Consider the following 20,622-nt stretch of genomic DNA (forward strand, 5'->3'; position numbering starts at 1 on the left):
ATAGCTGTGATTCAGGAATGGCTCATGTTGATCCACAAGAGAATTGTTCGTCGTGGTGACAAGCCTGTCATCCTTATGCTCCAATGTTAGCCCAGGATAAGGAGAGGATGACGAATATGAACTACATGGCTGCAATGATGACAGAGGCTCTGTCGATGCTAAGAATGACAATAGCACCTTTCGCCAGGCTTGTGTAGACCTTCGGGAGTTGGGGGCTGCTACAAGATAGCATCCACACCAGTGTGGAAGAGCAAGTTGCCATGTTCCACCATGTTGTCGGTCATAACTAGAAGTTCAGGGTTATCCACAACATGTTTAGGATATCAATGGAGACCGTTTCCAGGTACTTTAGGCAAGTGTTGCATGCTGTTGGGGAACTCAGAGGAGAGATGATCAGGTCACAAACCGGCCAGACTCCTAACAAGGTTCGCACTAGCCCAATATATCCGCATTTCAAGGTGAGCCCTGACAGTATGTGATGGTGTCATGGGCTAGGGGGTGCTAATCATGTTGGTCCCCAATCATGGATTGGGCCGAGGACCCCCAAACAACCGACAAATGGGCCAGGTTTGCCATGCCTCGCGACATACTCAAGATGGAATCCTCCCAAGACTTGGCACATACTTCAAGAAACATTTGAATCATCGGCATATTTATCCCTTGATGTAATCGACCTACATGTAAACCTAGGTATCCCCGGTGCCTATATAAGCCGAGGGGTTTAGACCATAGGTTTAGATTCATTCACATACGATCTCGAGGTAGATCATTGACGTTGTCCTGGACTAGGGGTCCCAGCCCAGCCGGTCTAGCACATGGGCCGGACTGCCAGCCCATCGAGGAGGAGAGACTTCGGAGGCCTTTAATATGCCTCGAATGAAGACTTGGCGTGTAGTTCAAGTATATCTGTTAGATTCGGCATGTAATCCCTAGATGGCAACCGACCATGTGTAACCCTAGATACCCCTGGTGCCTATATAAGCCGGAGGGTTTAGTCCGTAGAGATGAACATTCATTCATTCATCATCATCATCATCGTACCCCTAGGATTTAGACCACAACTCGCGATCTCGAGGTAGATCAACTCCGTACCTTGATACACCCATAATATAAGCAAGAGCAGGTGTTGGGGAACGCAGTAATTTCAAAAAAAAATCCTACGCACACGCAAGATCTATCTAGGTGATGCATAGCAACGAGAGGGGAGAGTGTTGTGTACGTACCCTTGTAGACCGTAAGCGGAAGCGTTATGACAACGCGGTTGATGTAGTCATACGTCTTCACAATCCGACCGATCCTAGTACCGAAAGTACGGCACCTCCACGATCTGCACACGTTCAGCTCGGTGAAGTCCCATGAACTCTCGATCCAGCTGAGTGTCGAGGGAGAGCTTCATCAGCACGACGGCATGATAACGGTGATGATGAAGCTACCAGCGCAGGGCTTCGCCTAAGCACTACGATGATATGACCGAGGTGGATTATGGTGGAGGGGGAACCGCACACAGATAAGACAATGATCAACTTGTGTGTCTATGGGGTGCCCCCTCCCTCGTATATAAAGGAGTGGAGGAGGGGGGAGGGCCGGCCCTCTATGGCGCGCCCTAGGGGAGTCCTACTCCCATCGGGAGTAGGATTCCCCCCTTCCAAGTAGTAGGAGTAGGAGAGAAGGAAGGGGAGGAGAGGGGAATGAAGGGGGATCCACCCAATTCATATTGGACTAGGGGGGCGCGCCTCCCGCCTTTTCCCTTCCTCTCCTCTATTCCACTATGGGCCAATAAGGCCCATATACCCCCCCTGGAGGGGGGATGCCTGAACTCATCCATAACCATTTCGATGCCCAAACATAGGCTTCCAATATATCAATCTTTACGTATTGACCATTTCGAGACTCTTCGTCATGTCCGTGATCATATCCGGGACTCCGAACTACCTTCGGTACATCAAAATACAAAAACTCATAATACCGATCGTCACCGAACGTTAAGCGTGCGGACCCTACGGGTTCGAGAACTATGTAGACATGACCGAGACTCATCTCCGGTCAATAACCAATTGCGGAACCTGGATGCTCATATTGGTTCCTACATATTCTACGAAGATCTTCATCGGTCAAACCGCACAACAACATACGTTGTTCCCTTTGTCATCGGTATGTTTGCCCGTGATTCGATCGTCGGTATCTCAATACCTAGTTCAATCTCGTTACCGGCAAGTCTCTTTACTCGTTCCGTAATGCATCATCCCACAACTAACTCATTAGTCACATTGCTTGCAAGGCTTATAGTGATGTGCATTACCGAGAGGGCCCAGAGATACCTCTCCAATACTCGGAGTGACAAATCCTAATCTCGATCTATGCCAACTCAACAAACACCATCGGAGACACCTGTAGAGCATATTTATAGTCACCCAGTTACATTGTGACGTTTGATAGCACACTAAGTGTTCCTCCGGTATTCGGGAGTTGCATGATATCATAGTCATAGGAACATGTATAAGTTATGGAGAAAGCAATAGCAACAAACTAAACGATCATCATGCTAAGCTAACGAATGGGTCAAGTCAATCACATCATTGTCTAATGATGTGATCCCGTTAATCAAATGACAACTCATGTGTATGGTCATAAAACATAACTATCATTGATTCAACGAGCTAGTCAAGTAGAGGCATACTAGTGACACTCTGTTTGTCTATGTATTCACACATGTACTATGTTTCTGGTTAATACAATTCTAGCATGAATAATAAACATTTATCATGATATATAAGGAAATATAAATAACACTTTATTATTGCCTCTAGGTCATATTTCCTTCAGTCTCCCACTTGCACTAGAGTTAATAATCTAGATTACATTGTAATTATTCTAATACTCATGGAGTCTTGGTGCCGATCATGTTTTGCTCGTGAGAGAGGCTTAGTCAACGGGTCTGCAACATTCAGATCCGTATGTATCTTGCAAATCTCTATGTCTCCCTCCTTGACTTGATCATAGATGGAATTGAAGCATCTCTTGATGTGCTTGGTTCTCTTGTGAAATATGGATTCCTTTGCCAAGGCAATTGCACCAGTATTGTAACAAACGATTTTCATTGGACCCAATGCACTAGGTATTACACCTAGATCAGATATGAACTCCTTCATCCAGACTCATTCATTTGCTGCTTCCAAAGCAGCTATGTACTCCGCTTCGCACGTAGATCCCGCCACGACACTCTGCTTGGAATTGCACCAACTGCCAGCTCCACCATTTAATAAAAATACGTATCCAGTTTGTGCCTTAGAGTCATCCAGATCAGTGTCAAAGCTTGCATCAACGTAACCGTTTATGACGAGCTCTTTGTCACCTCCATAAATGAGAAACATATCCTTAGTCCTTTTCAGGTATTTCAGGATGTTCTTGACCGCTATCCAGTGATCCACTCCTGGATTACTTTGGTACCTCCCTGCTAAACTAATAGCAAGGCAAACATCAGGTCTAGTACACAAAATTGCATACATGATAGAACCTATGGCTGAAGCATAGGGAATGACTTTCATTTTCTCTCTATCTTCTGCAGTGGTCGGGCATTGAGTCTGACTCAACTTCACACCTTGTAACACAGGCAAGAACCCTTTCTTTGCTTGATCCATTTTGAACTTCTTCAAAACTTTATCTAGGTATGTGTTTTGTGAAAGTCCAATTAAGTGTCTTGATCTATCTCTATAGATCTTGATGCCCAATATTTAAGCAGCTTCACCGAGGTCTTTCATTGAAAAATTCTTATTCAAGTATCCTTTTATGCTATTCAGAAATTCAGTATCATTTCCGATCAACAATATGTCATCTACATATAATATCAGAAATGCTACAGAGCTCCCACTCACTTTCTTGTAAATACAGGCTTCTCCACAAGTCTGTATAAAACCATATGCTTTCATCACACTATCAAAGCGTATATTCCAACTCCGAGAGGCTTGCACCAGTCCATAAATGGATCGCTGGAGCTTGCACACTTTATTAGCACCTTTTGGATCGACAAAACCTTCTGGTTGCATCATATACAACTATTCTTTAAGATATCCATTAAGGAATGCAGTTTTGACATCCATTTGCCAAATTTCATAATCATAAAATGCGGCAATTTCTAACATGATTCAGACGGACTTAAGCATCGCTACGGGTGAGAAGGTCTCATCATAGTCAACTCCTTGAACTTGTCGAAAACCTTTTGCAACAAGTCGAGCTTTGTAGACGGTAACATTACCGTCAGTGTCAGTCTTCTTCTTGAAGATCAATTTATTCTCTATGGCCTGCCGATCATCGGGCAAGTCAACCAAAGTCCACACTTTGTTCTCATACATGGATCCCATCTCAGATTTCATGGCCTCAAGCCATTTTGCGGAATCTAGGCTCATCATCGCTTCCTCATAGTTCGTAGGTTCGTCATGGTCAAGTAACATGACCTCCAGAACAACATTACCGTACCACTCTGGTGCAGATCTTACTCTGGTTGACCTACGAGGTTCGGTAGTAACTTGATTAGAAGTTTCATGATCATTATCATTAGCTGAAGGAAATATGCCCTAGAGGCAATAATAAAGTTATTATTTATTTCCTTATATCATGATTAAATTTTATTATTCATGCTAGAATTGTATTAACCGAAAACATGATACATGTGTGAATACACAGACAAACAGAGTGTCACTAGTATGCCTCTACTTGACTAGCTCGTTGATCAAAGATGGTTATGTTTCCTAGCCATAGACAAAGAGTTGTCATTTGATTAACGGGGTCACATCATTAGGAGAATGATGTGATTGACTTGACCCATTCCGTTAGCTTAACACTTGATCGTTTAGTATGTTGCTATTGCTTTCTTCATGACTTATACATGTTCCTATGACTATGAGATTATGCAACTCCCGTTTATCGAAGGAACACTTTGTGTGCTACCAAACATCAAAACGTAACTGGGTGATTATAAAGGTGCTCTACAGGTGTCTCCGAAGGTACTTGTTGGGTTGGCGTATTTCGAGATTAGGATTTGTCACTCCGATTGTCGGAGAGGTATCTCTGGGCCCACTCGGTAATACACATCACTTAAGCCTTGCAAGCATTGCAACTAATGAGTTAGTTGCAGGATGATGTATTACGGAATGAGTAAAGAGACTTGCCAGTAACGAGATTGAACTAGGTATTGAGATACTGATGATCGAATCTCGGGCAAGTAACATACCGATGACAAAGGGAACAACATATGTTGTTATGCGGTTTGACCGATAAAGATCTTCGTAGAATATGTAGGATCCAATATGAGAATCCAGGTTCCGCTATTGGTTATTGACCGGAGACGTGTCTCGGTCATGTCTACATAGTTCTCAAACCCGTAGGGTCCGCACGCTTAAAGTTCGATGACGGTTATATTATGAGTTTATGTGTTTTGATGTACCGAAGGTAGTTAGGAGTCCCAGATGAGATCACGGACATGACGAGGAGTCTCGAAATGGTCGAGACGTAAATATCGATATATTGGACGACTATATTTGGATACCAGAATGGTTCCGTGTGAGATCGGGATAATACCGGAGCACCAGGAGGTTATCGGAACCCCCCGGGAGGTATATGGGCCTTAATGGGCTTTAGTGGAAAGGATCAAGGGAGGGGGCGCGCCCCCCAAGCCCAATCCGAATTGGGAGGGGGACTCCCCCCTTTCCTTCCTCCCTCCTTCCTCTTCCTTCCCTCTCCCTCTCCAAATAGGAAAAGGAGGAGTCCTACTCCCGTTGGGAGTAGGACTCCCCCTTGGGCGCGCCTCCTCCCCTTGGCCGGCCCTCTCCTCCCCCTTTATATACGGAGGAGAGGGGCACCCCATAGACACAACAATTGATCTCTTGGATCTTTTAGCCGTGTGCGGTGCCCCTCTCCACCATAGTCCACCTCGATAATATTGTAGCGGTGCTTAGGCGAAGCCCTGCGACGGTAGAACATCAACATCATCACCACACCGTCGTGCTGATGGAACTCTCCCTCAAAGCTCGGCTGGATCGGAGTTCAAGGGACGCCATCGAGTTGAACATGTGCAGAACTCGGAGGTGCCGTGCGTTCGGTACTTGATCGGTCGGGTCGTGAAGACGTACGACTACATCAACCGCGTTGTGCTAACACTTCCACTTTCGGTCTACGAGGGTACGTGGACACACTCTCCCCTCTTGTTGCTATGCATCACCATGATCTTGCGTGTGCATAGTAGTTTTTTTGAAATTACTACGTTCCCCAACATTAGCTTCCTCACTTACTGGTGTAGGAATCACTGGAACTGAATTCAGTGATGAACTACTTTCCAATAAGGGAGCAGGTACAATTACCTCATCAAGTTCTACTTTCCTCCCACTCACTTATTTCGAGAGAAACTCCTTCTCTAGAAAGGATCCATTCTTAGCAACAAATATCTTGCCTTTGGATCTGTGATAGAAGGTGTACCCAATAGTTTCCTTTGGGTATCCTATGAAGACACATTTCTCTGATTTGGGTTCAAGCTTATCAGGTTGAAGCTTTTTCACATAAGCATCGCAGCCCCAAACTTTAAGAAACGACAACTTGGGTTTCTTGCCAAACCACAGTTCATAAGGTGTCATCTTAACGGATTCAGATGGTGCCCTATTTAAAGTGAATGCAGCTGTCTCTAAAGCATAACCCCAAAATGATAGCGGTAAATCACTAAGAGACATCATAGATCGCACCATATCTAGTAAAGTACGATTACGACATTCAGACACACCATTACGATGTAGTGTTCCGGGTGGCGTGAGTTGTGAAACTATTCCGCATTGTTTCAAATGAAGACCAAACTCGTAACTCAAATATTCTCCTCCATGATCAAATCGTAGAAACTTTATTTTCTTGTTACGATGATTTTCCACTTCACTATGAAATTCTTTGAACTTTTCAAATGTTTCAGACTTATGTTTCATTAAGTAGATATACCCATATCTTCTCAAATCATCTATGAAGGTGAGAAAATAACGATATCTGCCGCGAGCCTCAATGTTCGTTGGACCACATACATCAGTATGTATGATTTCCAATAACTCTGTTGCTCGCTCCATTGTTCCGGAGAACGGAGTTTTAGTCATCTTGCCCATCAGGCATGGTTCTCATGTACCAAGTGATTCATAATCAAGTGATTCCAGAAGTCCACCGGAATGGAGTTTCTTCATGTGCTTTACACCAATATGACCCAAATGGCAGTGCCACAAGTAAGTTGCACTATCATTATCAACTCTGCATCTTTTGGCATCAATACTATGAACATGTGTATCACTACTATCAGGATTTAGTAAAAATAGACCACTTATCAAGGGTGCATGACCATAAAATAAATTACTGATATAAATAGAACAACCATTATTCTCTGATTTAAATGAATAACCGTCTCGCATCAAACAAGATCCAGATATAATGTTCATGCTCAACGCTGGCACCATATAACAATTATTTAAGTCTAAAACTAATCCCGAAGGTAGATGTAGAGGTAGCATGCTGACGGCGATCACATTGACTTTGGAACCATTTCCCACGCGCATCGTCACCTCGTCCTTAGCCAATCTTCGCTTAATCCATAGCCCCAGTTTTGAGTTGCAAATTTTAGCAACAGAACCAGTATCAAATACCCAGGTGCTACTGCGAGCATTAGTAAGGTACACATCAATAACATGTATATCAAATATACCTTTCACTTTGCCATCCTTCTCCATCAAATACTTGGGGCAGTTCTACTTCCAGTGACCAGTCCCTTTGCAGTAGAAGCACTTAGTTTCAGGCTTAGCTCCAGACTTGGGTTTCTTCACTTGAGCAGCACCTGGCTTGCTGTTCTTCTTGAAGTTCCCCTTCTTCCCTTTACCCTTTTCTTGAAACTAGTGGTCTTGTTGACCATCAACACTTGATGCTCCTTCTTGATTTCTACCTCCGCAGCCTTTAGCATCGCGAAGAGCTCGGGAATAGTCTTATCCATCCCTTGTATATTATAGTTCATCACGAAGCTCTTGTAGCTTGGTGGCAGTGATTGAAGAACTCTATCAATGACACTATCATCAGGAAGATTAACAACCAGCTGAGTCAAGTGGTTGTGGTACCCAGACATTCTGAGTATATGTTCACTGATAGAACTATTCTCCTCCATTTTGCAGCTGTAGAACTTATTGGAGACTTCATATCTCTCAATCCGGGCATTTTCTTGAAATATTAACTTCAACTCCTGGAACATGTAACGCCCCATATGTAACCTGCCATATTTGTATTCCAACTCTTGCCATTTCCGGCACTAAGTAATGGTACTCCTCGTTGTTGGGTTTTGTCTTTGGGTTGCTTTTGCCTTTGTGATGCATCTCATATCATGTCATCATGTGCATCGCATTTGCATACGTGTTTGTCTCATGCATCCGAGCATTTTCCCCGTTGTCCGTTTTGCATTCCGGCGCTCCTATGTCCTCCGGTGTCCCCGTTTACCTCTTTTCGTGTGTGGGTGTTAAACGTTTTTCAGATTGGACCGAGACTTGCCAAGCGGCCTTGGGTTACTACCGGTAGACCGCCTGTTAAGTTTCGTGCCATTTGGACTTCGTTTGATACTCCAACGGTTAACCGAGGAACTGTAAAGGCCTCATGTGTGTTGCAGCCCAACACCTCTCCAAAGTGGCCCAAAACCCACCTAAACCCCTCCATCATCTCGGTCGTTCGATCATGATTGCGTGGCCGCAAACCGTGCTCAATTTGGAGCCTCCTAGCTCCCTCTACCTATAAAAAGGCATCTCCCCCCGAAAATCCCGGATCCACTCCAACCCTAACCCTAGCCCCCGCTCCCTCCGCGCGGCCGGACGCGTCTGCCCGTCGCCGGACAGAATCCCGCCGCCGCCGCTGCCACGTGTCGCCTCGCTATTCTCCCGCCCGCGCGCCCCACATCGCCGGCCCGCCAGGCCCAGGGCAGGCCCCCACGGGCCCGCGCGCGTGCTGCCGCCCGCTTCAGCCCGCCGCCCGCATCGCCGCGCCGCCCATCTCCTCCTCGCCGGTGTCGGCCTCGCTGCCCCACTGCCGCATGCACCTCGCCGCGCGCCGGCGCCACCGCATTGCCTCGCCGCCGCCTGACCTCGCCTCGCCGCCGCCCCATCTCGCGCGCCTCGTCGCCGGCCTCGTTGACTCCGGCCACCGGCGAGCCCCTCATCACCGGATCTGGCAAGCCCGCTCCTCTCCGGCCGTCTACAGTACTCCGACGAACCTCGGAGACCGTGCCAATCTAGATTTGAAAACTTGAGGGTTGACCTAATTTCTTCTCTAAGTCCCAGTAATTTTTAGCATTTTTCATTGCATCATAACTTTGCATCCGTGGCTCAGTTTTGGGCGTGTAGCATATCAAATTGTTCGTCTCGACGTGTACTTCATTTCATTCCATTGCACCATGCTCATTTGAGTTCATCTTGATGCCCTAAATGCTGTTGCAAGAGTGCTATGCAATGTTAGTTTCAGATTCTTAGCAGAGTTTGGACTTTTGTCATTTTTGCCATGATTAATGTGTGCCTCCTATGATCTTGAGCCCTACATGTGTTTTGAAGTATGCCATGCCATCTTTACATGGGTGTATGCCATGTATTTTTGTGATCTTTGTGGTGACTAGCACAAGCATGCAAAGTAGCTCTCGGGATGTTGCTGTTTTCAGGGACTTAGAAATCTTCTAAGTCTTTGCCCTGTTAATATTTTTATGCCATGTATTCTTGTTGCTACAGACTGATCCATGCCTCTTTTTAGCATGTTCAGTAAGGATCATTTTGAGATATGGTTGTGCTCTATCCATCCATGTCTTTGTTTGCAATTATGAAGCACCCTAGCATGACTCAATCTTGCTCTACTTTTGCTATAAAATGTTCCTGGCAGATTGTTTACGTGTTAAGCAATTTTGCCGAGGTTGTTGTAGTTGATCCGTGCATGCTATGAGGTAGTTATTGCCATGTTTAGCTTCTATACCATGTCTACTTGCTGGGTGTATGCTTAGTTTGTCATGCAATGCCTTGTGGTGAGTGCATAGAGCTCGTAAACATGCCTACGTGAATCTGTTTTGGCATGTTCCAGTTTTCTACTAAGTCTGAATCTGTTAACGAAACTTGCTATGTTCACATGGTTGCCATTGTATTTTCTGATCCCTTTTGGCTTATGGTCAGTAAGGGACTTTTGTTGTATGCTTTGAGTAGCTTCATGCCATGCCTTGCTTTCCATGATATGTTCCTGTAGCATGTTGTTGTCTTGCTCTAAACATTGCTTCCTGATGTTAATTCCTGACATGTTATTTTCACTAAGTCTGTAACCTGATATCTTTTGCACTTTTGCCATGCTTGTTTGAACCTGCTATTGTGTGACATGGCGATTGTAAGCCAACTATGTACCTCTTTCCTTATTCAGTACATGGGATGTGTAAAGATTACCCCTCTTGCGACATTGCCTATAGTGCGGTTATGCCTCTAAGTCGTGCTCCGACACGTGGGAGATAATGCCGCATCGTGGGTGTTACAAGTTGGTAATCAGAGCCTTCCCCGACTTAGGAGCCCCCTGCTTGATCGAATCGTTGGCGTTGTTGAGTCTAGAAAAATGTTTTGAGTCTTATAGGATTTTATATGTCGGAGAGTAGGATTCTTTTTACTCCATAGTCCCTTCGTCGCTCTCGTGAGGCAGCCTGACTTAGAGTTTTGACTCTTCTCTTCTCAAATTTCACTAATTTTTTTAGGATCACGCGGGTATCTTGGAATCGTTTCGATGGTTTTGTGACGAGAACATTGTTCTTGGTGCCTCCTGACATTTAGGGGTTGTGGCAGTGTCCCGGGGAGTTGAGCTCCGAGGTTTTGTCATCACAATTTTATCATTGCAGTTCTGGAATACCTGAGTTTCGCCGACATCGAAAATCTCTTTTATGCAGTTGTTGGCGAGATAACCTCGACGCCACCCAGTACTGGGGCGGGAGTTCGGGAGTATTGCCATAACTCGTATAACGGATGCTTTTTGAAGGTTGAGGTAAATGATTTCCGAAGGTTTCTTGGTTATGTGTTGAAGGATGTATACAGCTGGATGTAGGATTTGCTAGCTTTGGGTGAGATATTATGCTTCCCCTGTATCCCCAACACCTGATTGCATAACCAGGAAAATTTCGGGAGTGTCATAGGTGGGAATTCATGTAGCTCTAGTATTTCTTCCGTGAATATTTGGTTTGTGATTGGGTAATCCTCACCAAGTATTTGTTCATGTCCGTACCTTGTTTTATTCATCTACCTCTATCTAAGTGGCTTCTCAATTTATGGAAGTGTGACCATTTAATTTGGATTGCATTCGTTCATTCTTGTTCAGATGTTAAGACTATATGTTGCAATTTCAATCCATTGATTCAGCTTGATCATATATCTGCCAAGATGCTAACGGATGTCACCCTCTTCAAGATGGCTCCTCCAACGCTTCAGAATCCTGAACCGCCGCCACCACCTCCACCTCCGGAGGCATGGCAAGCTGTGATGGCCGCTACCAATGCCAACATGCAGATGCTTATGCAACTCTTGCAAGAGCGCAACCAAGGAAATCAAGGCCATGGCAACAATCAGAATCAGTTTGCTACACTCAACGAGTTCCTCGCAAACCAGCCAAAGACCTTCAGTAATTGTGTCGAGGCAACAGACGCTGATGATTGGTTCGTAGATACTGCAAGAATTTCGAGTGCAGCAGCGTCAGGCCAGAGGACTTTGTCAAGTTTGCTTCGTTCCAACTCAAAGACCAAGCTGCAGAGTGGTATCAGCAATACAAAGATTCCAGAGGAGGTCGTGTGATTACCTGGGATGAATTCCGCCAAGACTTCAAAGCTCACCACATTCATCAGAGTGTTGTTGAGAGCAAGCGTGAGGAGTTCCGCAATCTGAAGCAAGGCAGCTTGTCTGTTTACCAGTATAACATCATGTTCCAGAAGCTCGCTCGATTTGCCAAGCAAGACATCCCTGACAAGAAGAGCATGATTTATCAGTTCAGGGGTGGCCTCAGAGAAGATCTACAACTAGATCTTGTGCTTTTTTTTGCCGAAGAAGTACGATGAGTTCTACAATATGGCACTGAAACAAGAGACTGCTCAGCTCAAGTGCGATGCTTCCAAGAAACGAGTCAGGGATGCAACTCCTTCTTCCTCAACTCAAGTGGTAACTAAGCAGCAAAAGTATTGGTTGCCTCCTCCTCCGTTCCGTCAGCCTTATCAGCAGAAGAACAAAGGTGGCAATGGATCTTCCCACCCACCCAACCCAGGCTTTCAGAACAAGACTTCGTCTCATGCTCCAAGATCAAGTGCTCCGTATCACCGTCCACTTTCATAGGTCACGTGCAACAAGTGTCAACAGAAGGGTCACTATGCCAACAAATGCTTCAATCAGAGGCATCTTCCTCCTCCTCCTCCTGTGAGATCTGCCAGCACCGCAGTGGTCAAGCATAATCCCAAGCATGCCAAGGTCAACATGATGAACGCAGCTCAGGCAGAGGACTCGTCAGATGTGATCATGGGTAACCTTCCTGTTAACGATATTCCTGCAAAAGTTCTTTTTGACTCTGGTGCATCACATTCTTTCATGTCATTCCCATTTGCATCGAAGCACAACTTTGGCACTAAGGCATTACCTAAAGCATTGCAAGTTGTTTCTCCGGCTAAGCATTTGAGTTCTAGCGTGATGGTTCCGGATGTTTCTATCATGATGGGCGACTTCAAGTTTCTGGCTTCTCCAATGGTCCTTGGTAACTCGGATATTGATCTTATTCTTGGAATGGACTGGCTTTCTAAGCACAAGGCTCAGCTTGATTGTGCTGCCAGACAGATTCAATTGACACATTCGTCCGAGGATGTAATCGTCTTTGCCGCTCGTGATAATACCATTCGTCTGTTTTCTCTCAACGAGAAGGGCGAGTTGGATGCCATATCTCAGATTCCAGTCGTTTGCGAATATCAAGACGTCTTTCCAGAAGAGCTTCCAGGAATGCCTCCGCATTGGCCAGTTGAATTCGTTATCGACCTTGAGCCTGGCACGGAACCTTTTTGCAAACGTCCTTACAAGCTTGGACCTGAAGAGTTGAAGGAGCTAAAGAAACAACTCGATATTCAAGAGCATATGGGTGTCATCCGACCAAGTTCTTCTCCATGGGGTTGTGGTGTTCTTTTTGTCAAGAATAAGGATGGAACGGACCGACTTTGTGTCGACTACCGTCCATTGAACAAGAAGACCATAAAGAACAAGTACCCACTTCCCAACATCAATGAGCTTTTCGAACAACTCAAAGGTGCTCAAGTATTCTCCAAGCTTGACCTCCGTATGTGCTATCATCAGATTCGTATTCGTGAAGAAGATATCCCCAAGACAACATTCAGAACAAGCTATGGTTCATATGAATACACTGTCATGTCTTTCGGCCTCGTCAATGCACCTCCAACATTCTCTCACATGATGAACTTCATCTTCAACGCCTACACAAATGACTTCGTCTTGGTCTACCTCGATAACATTCTGGTCTTTTCCAAGAACAAGGAGGATCATGCCAAGCACTTGAGATTGGTGCTGGATTCAGAGAACATCAGTTCTGTGCGAAGTTTTCAAAGTGCGAGTTTTGGCTCGATGAGGTTCTCTACCTTGGGCATATCATCTCCGCCAAGGGCATAGCTATTAATCATGAGAAGGTGTCTGCAATTGTGAATTGGGAACCGCCTCAGAACGTGAAGCAACTCCGCAACTTCCTTGGGGTCGCAAGCTATTGTCGTAGGTTTGTTGAGAACTTCTCTAAGATCGCGAAGCCTCTTTCCAACCTTCTCCTGAAGCATGTGAAGTATGTCTGGTCGCCTGAATGTGACATCGCTTTCAACACTCTCAAAGAGAAGTTAGTCACTGCTCCAGTTCTGACTCCTCCTGATGAATCCAAACCGTTCGAGGTTTTCTGTGATGCTTCCCTTCAAGGCCTCGGTGCAGTATTGATGCAAGAGAAGAAAGTTGTGGCCTATACCTATCACCAGTTGAAGCCCAATGAAAAGAACTGCCCCACTCATGACCTCGAGTTGGTGGCAGTTGTCCATGCTCTTTTAACATGGAGACATCTCTTGTTGGGAAGAAAAGTGGACAGCTTCACTGATCATAAGAGCCTCAAGTACATCTTCACTCAGGCCAACCTCAACCTCAGGCAGACTCGTTGGGTCGAAATGATTCAAGAGTATAATCCGAGTATCGAATATACTCCAGGCAAGGCCAATTTAATTGCTGACGCATTGAGCAGAAAGGCTTACTCCAATAGTTTGATTCTCAAGCCCTACCAACCAGAGCTTTGTGAAGCTTTCCGCAAACTTAATCTCCAAGTTGTTCATCAAGGATTCCTTGCCAACCTCCAAGTCTCAACCCAAGTACAAGTGCTATCGCCTTGATGACAAGGATACTCTATTCTTCGAGGATCGCATTGTTGTTCCTAAAGGTGACCTTCGTAAAGTCATTATGAACAAGGCTCACAATTCACTCCTCTCTATTCACCCTGGAAGTACAAAGATGTACCATGACCTCAAGCAGTCGTATTGGTGGACTCGAATGATGTAACGCCCCGGACACACCCGCCGGTGGTCGTTACTCCTGGCGGGATCTAGACTGGCCCCACAGATCAATACTAGTCTTTTCTGCACACTTTGTCCTCACTCATGCGCACCCGGGAGCAACCCTGGGATGGCCTACCCGATGTCTGGCTCATCTGAGTGTGCCCTGAGAACGAGATATGTGCAGCTCCTATCGGGATTTGTCGGCACATTCGGGCGGTGTTGCTGGTCTTGTTTTAACCTGTCGAAGTGTCTTGAAGAACCGAGATACTGAGTCTGATCGGAACGTCTCGGGAGGAGGTCTATTCCTTCGTTGACCGTGAGAGCTTGTCATGGGCTAAGTTGGGACTCCCCTGCAAGGATTTGAACTTTCGAAAGCCGTGCCCGCGGTTATGGGCAGATGGGAATTTGTTAATGTCCGGTTGTAGATAACTTGAACCTTAAGTTAATTAAAATAAATCAACAGTGTGATTTACCATGATGGTCTCTTCTCGGCGGAGTCCGGGAAGTGAACACGGTGTTGGAGTAATGCTTGCGCAGGTTGTCCTCTAGTTTCTCGCTCACGCCTTGCCTCCTCTTCTCGCCCTCTTTTGCGAACAAGATAGCCACCACATATGCTAGTCACTTGCTGCAGCTCCACTTATATTTACCTTGCCTTACCTATTAAGCTTAAATAGTCTTGATCGCGAGGGTGCGAGATTGCTAAGTCCCTGTGGCTCACAGATTACTATTACACCAGATACAGGGCCTGATGATTCCGCTCCAGGTGACGCGCTTGAGCTCAAGTGGGAGTTCGACGAGGACTCTCAACGATACCATGTTTCCTTTCCTGATGATCAGTAGTGGTGCCCAGTTGGGGGTGATCGGGACCGTGTCGCTTGTTGGGTTATCTTTTATTTTGGCACCGTAGTCGGGCCATGAGTGTTTGATTGATGTAATGTTACTTATGTACCTTGATTAACGTGGGGAGTGTAAGCCAATTATGTTATCTCCCCTTTATTATTTATATTACATGGGATGTTGTGAAGATTGCCTAACTTGCGACATATGCCTTCAATGCGATTATGTCTCTAAGTTGTGCCTCGACACGTGGGAGCTATAGTCGCATTGAGGGTGTTACAAGTTGGTAATCAGAGCCTTCCCCGACCTTAGGAGCCCCATTGCTTGATCGTTTTAGCGGCCGAGTTGTGTCTAGAAAAATGTTTTGAGTCATTTAGGAATTATATATCGGAGAGTTTAGGAATTCTTTTTACTTCCCAGTCTCCTCATCACTCTGGTAAGGCATCCTGACGTAGAGTTTTGACTCTTCTCTTCTCAAATTTCACTAAATTTTTTTTAGGATCACGCGGGTATCTTGGAATCGTTCCGATGGTTTTATGACGAGAACATTGTCTTGGTGCCTCCTGTCAGGGGTTTTGTGGAAGTGTCCCGGGGAGTTGAGCTCTAAGGTGTTGTCGTCATAATTTTATCGTTGCAGTTCTGGAATACCTGAGTCTAGTACGCCGACATCGAAAATCTCTTTTATGCAGTTCGTTGGTGAGATAACCTCGACGCCACCCAGTACTGGGGCGGGAGTTCGGGAGTATCGCCATAACTTGTATAACGGATGATTTTCGAAGGTTGAGGTAGATGGTTTCCGAAGTTTTTCTCAGTTATGTGTTGAAGGATGGATACAACTAGATGTAGGATTTGCTAGTTTGTGTGAGATATTATGCTTCCCCTATATCCCCAACACCTGATTGCATAACCGGAAAGGTTCGGGAGTTTCATAGGTGGGAATTCTAGTAGCTCTAGTTCTTCTTCCACGGATATTGGTTTGAGATTGGGATTTCTTACCGATTATTCGTTCTTGATCCGTACCTTGTTGATTTATTTCTCTACCTATATTCTACGTGGCTTCTCAATTTATGGATATGTGACCATCTCAAGAGGAATGCATTCATTCATTTTGTTCGGATGTGAAGACTTTATGTTGCAATTTTCATTCCGTTGGATTCAGCTTCATTTATCTGTCTATGTGCTAACGGTGGTCAACCTCTTCAGGATGGCTCCCGCTAAGAGCACCAATCAGAATCAGAATCAAGATCCGCGACCACCTCCACCTCCCCCGGAGGCATGGCAAGTTGTGATGGCCGCAACCAATGCAAACACACAGTTGATCATGCAAATTCTTCAAGAGCGCAATCAAGGCAACCAAGGGAACCAAGGCAACAATCAGAATCACTTTGCTACACTCAACCAGTTCCTTGCTAATGGGCCAAAGACTTTCAGCAATTGTGTTGAGGCAACCAATGCTGACGATTGGCTCGTGGATATGTGCAAGCATTTAGAGTGCAGTAACGTCAGGCCTGAGGACTTTGTCAAGTTTGCTTCCTTCCAACTCAAAGATCAAGCTGCAGAATGGTTCTAGCAGTACAAGGATTCCAGAGGTGGACGTGTGATCACTTGGGATGAATTCCGTCAAGATTTCAGATCTCACCATATCCCTGAGAGTGTGGTTGAAAGCAAGCGTGAGGAATTCCGCAACCTGAAGCAAGGCTCTTTGTCTGTCTATGACTACAACAAGTTGTTCCAGAAGCTCGCCCGCTTTGCGAAGCAGGATGTCCCTGATGAGAAGAGCATGATATACCAGTTCAGGGGTGGTCTCAGAGAAGAAATCCAGCTAGCTCTTGTTCTCTTTGAGCCCTTGAGGTACGATGAGTTCTACAACATGGCATTGAAGCAAGAGGCCGCTCAACTAAGGTGTGATGCTTCCAAGAAGCGAGTCAGAGATGCTACTCCTTCTTCCTCGACTCAAGTGGCCAAGCAGCAGAAGTATTGGCTTCCTCCTCCTCCGTTCCGTCAGCTGTATCAGCAGAAGAGCAAAGGTGGCAGTGGATCTTCCCACCCACCCAACCCTGGCTTTCAGAACAAGACTTCATCTCAAGCTCCAAGATCGAGTGCTCCATACCACCGCCCGCTTTCAGAGGTCACGTGCAACAAGTGACAATAGAAGGGTCACTATGCCAACAAGTGTCTCAACCAGAGGCGTCTTCCTCCTCCTCCTCCTGTCAGATCGGCAAGTACATCTATCGTCAAGCATAACACCAAGTCCTCCAAGGTCAACTTGATGAACACAGCTCAGGCAGAGGATTCGTCGGATGTCATCATGGGTAACCTTCCTGTTAACGATATTCCTGCCAAAGTTCTTTTTGACACTGGTGCATCGCATTGTTTCATCTCGAGACCATTTGTTTCTAAGCATGAGTTGCCTTTACAAGATTTGCCTAGACAGTTATCTGTTGTTTCTCCGGGTAAATTCATGAATGTAAGCGCTATGGCCCCGGATGTTACTATCACGTTGGGCAATTACAAGTTTCTCTCTTCTCGGGTGGTTCTTGGTAACTCGGATATTGATCTTATTCTCGGGATGGATTGGCTTTCTAAGCACAAGGCGCATCTTGATTGTGCAGCCAGGCAGATTCAATTGACTCATTCGTCTTAGGATGTAATTGTCTTTGCCGCTCTTGATGATACCATCCGTCTGTTTTCTCTCAATGAGAAGGGTGAACTGGATGCTATCTCGCAAATTCCAGTCATTTGCGAATATCAAGACGTCTTTCCAGAAGAGCTTCTAGGAATGCCTCTGCACCGGCCAGTTGAATTCGTCATCGATCTTGAGCCTGGCACGGAACCTATGTGTAAGCGTCCTTACAAGCTCGGACCTGAAGAGTTGAAGGAGCTGAAGAAGCAACTCGATATTCAAGAAAGAATGGGTCTCATCCGGCCTAGTTCTTCTCCGTGGGGTTGTGGTGTTCTTTTTATGAAGAAGAAGGATGGAACGGACCGACTTTGTGTTGATTACCGTCCATTGAACAAGAAGACCATCAAGAACAAATACCCACTTCCCAACATCAATGAGCTATTTGAACAACTCAAAGGTGCCCAAGTATTCTCCAAGCTTGATCTCCGTATGGGTTATCATCAGATTCGAATCCGTGAGCAAGATATTCCCAAGACGGCTTTCAGGACAAGCTATGGGTCATATGAATACACTGTCATGTCTTTTGGCCTCGCCAATGCTCCTCCGACGTTCTCTCGCATGATGAACTTCATCTTCAACGCCTACACCAATGAATTCGTTTTGGTCTATCTCAACGACATTCTGGTTTTCTCGAAGAACAAGGAAGATCATGCCAAGCACTTGTGTTTCGTACTCGATAAGTTGAGGGAACACAAGTTCTATACCAAGTTCTCCAAGTGTGAATTTTGGCTCGATGAGGTTCTTTATCTTGGTCATATCATCTCTGCCAAGGGCATTGCGGTGAATCCTGAGAAGGTGTCTGCAATTATGAATTGGGAACCTCCTCAGAACGTGAAGCAACTCCGTAGCTTCCTCGGTCTCGCAAGCTACTGTCGAAGATTCGTTGAAAACTTTTCTAAGATCGCGAAGCCTGTCTCAAATCTTCTCCAGAAGCACGTCAAGTACGTTTGGTCTCCGGAGTGTGACATTGCTTTCAACACTTTGAAAGAGAAATTGATCACTACTCCAGTTCTGACTCCGCCTGATGAATCCAAGCCGTACGAGGTCTTTTGTGATGCCTCTCTCCAAGGTCTTGGCGCAGTGTTGATGCAAGAGAAGAAAGTTGTTGCTTATACCTCTCGCCAGTTGAAGCCCAATGAGAAGAACTACCCCACTCATGATCTCGAGTTGGTGGCAGTTGTGCATGCTCTTTTGACTTGGAGACATCTCTTATTGGGAAGAAAAGTGGACATTTTCACTGACCACAAGAGTCTCAAGTACATCTTCACCCAGCCTAATCTCAACCTCAGGCAAACTCGATGGGTCGAAATGATTCAAGAGTATAATCCGAGTATCGAGTATACTCCAGGCAAGGCCAATGTGATTGCTGACGCATTGAGCAGGAAGGCTTATTGCAACAGTCTTATTCTCAAGCCTTATCAACCCGAGCTTTGTGAAGCTTTCCGAAGACTTAATCTGCAAGTTGTTCCTCAAGGTTTCCTCGCCAACCTTCAAGTATCTCCTACCTTGGAAGACCAGATTCGCCAAGCTCGGCTTCTTGATGCTATGGTGAAAAAGGTGAAGATTGGGATTGCCAAGAGTCAACCCAAGTACAAGTGCTACCGCCTTGATGACAAGGATACTCTCTTCTTCGAGGATCGTATTGTCATGCCCAAAGGTGACCTCTGTAAAGTGATCATGAACGAGGCTCACAATTCTCTCCTCTCCATCCACCCTGGGAGCACAAAGATGTATCAGGACCTCAAGCAGGCTTATTGGTGGACTCGAATGAAGCGCGAGATCGCTCAGTTCGTGAATGAGTGTGATGTCTGCAGAAGAGTCAAGGCAGAATACCAAAGGCCAGCGGATCTCCTCCAACCTCTTGCCATTCCAGAATGGAAGTTTGACCACATTGAGATGGACTTCGTGACTGGGTTTCCAAAGTCCAAGCGTGGCATTGATGCTATATTCGTTGTCATTGACAAACTCACTAAAGTGGCTCACTTTCTGCCTATCAAAGAGTCAATCACTGCAGCTCAATTGGCGGAACTCTATACCTCTCGTATTGTCTCTCTGCACGGTATTCCACAAGTGATCTCTTCAGACCATGGCAGCATCTTTACCTCCAAGTTTTGGGATTCTTTTCAGAAGGCCATGGGCACCAACATCCGCTTCAGCACAGCTTTCCATCCTCAAACTAGCGGTCAAGTCGAGCGTGTCAATCAGATTCTTGAAGATATGCTCAGGGCTTGTGTGATCTCCTTCGGCATGAAGTGGGAGGATTGTCTTCCATATGCTAAATTCTCCTACAACAACAGTTTTCAAGCAAGTTCGGGCAAGGCCCCATTTGAAATTCTGTATGGCAGGAAGTGCCGTACCCCTCTCAACTGGTCTGAAACCGGGGAACGTCAGCTTCTCGGAAATGACTTAATCACAGAGGCAGAGGAAATGTGCAAAGTCATTCGAGATAACCTCAAAGTAGCCCAATCCCGCCAGAAGAGCTACTATGATAGTA

This window comes from Triticum dicoccoides, chromosome 2A (genome assembly GCF_002162155.2).
Source record: "Triticum dicoccoides isolate Atlit2015 ecotype Zavitan chromosome 2A, WEW_v2.0, whole genome shotgun sequence".
Lineage (NCBI taxonomy): Eukaryota > Viridiplantae > Streptophyta > Magnoliopsida > Poales > Poaceae > Triticum > Triticum dicoccoides.